This window comes from Microtus ochrogaster, unplaced genomic scaffold (assembly GCF_000317375.1).
Source record: "Microtus ochrogaster isolate Prairie Vole_2 unplaced genomic scaffold, MicOch1.0 UNK1, whole genome shotgun sequence".
In the NCBI taxonomy this organism is placed as follows: domain Eukaryota; kingdom Metazoa; phylum Chordata; class Mammalia; order Rodentia; family Cricetidae; genus Microtus; species Microtus ochrogaster.
The window spans coordinates 5,056,068-5,058,912 of record NW_004949099.1 but is presented as its reverse complement, the minus strand read 5'-3'; positions in this window follow the sequence as shown (position 1 = coordinate 5,058,912).

Sequence of the window (2,845 nt, the reverse complement as noted above, 5' to 3'; positions counted from 1 at the left end):
GCTGGGAATAAAGGCGTGCACCACTACACTGTGTCTCACAAAAGCTTTTAGCACACAACGCTACATTTAATATCTAATCATATTTACCTATAGACTTGACCCATCTGTATAAACTCTTGTGTAGTTTTGTATGTCTTGACTATTATTCCATGCTTCAGCTACCCATTCTCTGATGTTGAGAAATTCTTTTAACTTGTTCACACTCCTTCCTACTTCTCACACTCATGGTCATTGGTGACTATTTGTCCTCCTTGTGTGAACTATGAATGAGTGAGGATATTAAGCTGTCCTTTCAGACTGTGTTCTAGGCATTCCAACCAAATATTTTACAGTCTTTTTTTTTTTTTTGAGACAGGTTTTCTCTGTGTAGCTTTTTTTTTTTTTTTTTTTTTTTTTTTTTTTTTTTTTTTTTTTTGGTTTTTCGAGACAGGGTTTCTCTGTGGCTTTGGAGCCTGTCCTGGAACTAGCTCTGTAGACCAGGCTGGTCTCGAACTCACAGAGATTCGCCTGCCTCTTCCTCCCGAATGCTGGGATTAAAGGCGTGCGCCACCATCGCCCGGCTGGAACTAGCTCTTGTAAACCAGACAGGCCTCAAACTCATGGAGACCTGCCTGCCTCTGTCCCCAAGTACTGGAATTAAAGGTGTGCACCACCACCACCACCACTAGGCCTATTTTATAGTCTTAATGAGGTATATTTCACACATTGTAAATTTGCCCCTCAAGTCTGTAAGCATTAGTTATCACCCCCAGTCTGCTCCCACCATCTCTAGGCCTGAGCTACTGATCTCCCTCCTGCCTCTGTGCTGTGGCTCATTCTGACATTTCACATCCACCAGTTCATAAGTTAACCATCCCTTCTCAGATTGCTTTCTTTCATGGAGCACACCATTTCCATGGCGCAGCATGTATCAGAATTTCCATTAAACTTTTTTACAGTGAGGCTTGGCAGTACATGTTCATAATCTCAACACTTGGAAAGTTGAGGCAGGAGGATTGTGAGTTCAATATAATCCTGGGCAACATAGCAAGATCCAGCCAGCATTGAAATGACAATTTTTTTTTTAAAAAAACCTATTAACTATTACTTTTAACTTTTTTTTAGTTTTATTTATTTATTATGTATACAATGTTCTGTCTGCATGTATGCCTGCAGCCAGAAGAGGGCACTAGATCTCATTATATATGGCTGTGAGCCACTGTGTGGTTGCTGGGAATTGAACGTAGAACTTCTGGAAGAACAGCCAGTGCTCTTAACCTCTGAGCCATCTCTCCAGCACCCTACTTTTAACTTTTTAAATATCTCACTTAAATGTGTGTCAATATGAACCGTGTTTCATTCTGGATTGTGCTAAAAGATTCAAACCTGGTTACCTTAAGGAATTTGATTAGGATATGAATTACTGGAGTTTATTCATATTCATGTTCACATTTATTATATGCAGTTCAGGATCTGTCTCTACAATCCTGACACCAAAAAAATAAATCTCTGAAGCCACTGTTCTATAAATGTGCAATCCCCTCACTTAGCAGAGAATCGAGGCCTGAACTGAGCTCTGCTTCTGTAGTGCAAGGACTCACATTCCAAGGCAGAAAGACTGATACATGATGGATGTAGGAACGGATTCATGTTTTCACTTGAATTAAAGAATTTAAAGTCAGAAAGAGTTTGAAAGTCAAGCAAGCCAAAGTTTATTCAAAGAAGATACTTTTATTGGCGTGTAAAAAAAAGAGAAATCCCAGGAGGGCAAGCTGTAGCTTAGCAGAGGAGGAGGGAGATTGGAGGAGAGAAGAAAAGCCATAGCATTTGAGTTAAACCAGCATGGACAAGCAGTTACCTTGGAGGGGAGCTTTAGAGGCAGAGTGAGAAAGTCCAGAGGAATCCCCCAAAGAACACACTTGGGCCCTGAGCCAGCATCTAAAAGAAATTTAGGCAGACAAACCTGTTGTCTGAGTTTTCTGTCCTGCCCAGTTCCCATAGTCATTAAGTCCCAAAGAATCACACAGAGGTCTACATTAATTATAAACTGTTTGGCCCATTAGCTTGGGCTTCTTTTTTTTTTTTTTTAAGTTTTTCAAGACAGGGTTTCTCTGTAGCTTTGGAGCCTGTCCTGGCACTAGCTCTTGTAGAACAGGCTGGCTTTGAACTCACAGAGATCCACCTGCCTCTGCCTCCCGAGTGCTGAGATTATCGCCTGGCCTAGCTTGGGCTTCTTATTAACTCTTATAATTTATATTAGCCCATTATTCTTGTTCATGCTAGCCACATGGCTTGGTACCTTTTTCAGCGAGGCAGTCACTTCTTGCTTGTTCTGTGTCTGTTCTCATTGCCCCACCTCTATTTCCCACCTGGCTACTGGCCAATCAGCATTTTATTAAACAAGTACAAGAAGCAAATGTTTACAGGGTAAAACCATTGTCCCACAGCACAAACCCAGTCTAACCTCCTGGTGGTTTGAGGGACTCTGCCCTAAGGGGCAGGAATTCTGGGAAGGAGAAGTGCACTACGCCATTAAAAGAATAATTATTCCTCCCACCTCTTTAGCATGGCTTAAGGCAAACCTACATCCCTAGGGGCATCACTTGGCCAGGTGACTGACCTGTCCAGCTGGATTAACGTGGGTATGGTTTGGATAGCTTGTATCTTTAGGTCCATCCAGGCCAGCCATTTCATCCACTTAACCTGAAGGAACTGCTGTGTCAAGACCAACATGCTGTCTGTCAACTGGAAGCTGCCATTGGGAGTGGAAATGTAAAAACAGCACTACACCGCCGGGCGGTGGTGGCGCACGCCTTTAATCCCAGCACTCGGGAGGCAGAGGCAGGCGGATCTCTGTGAGTTCTAG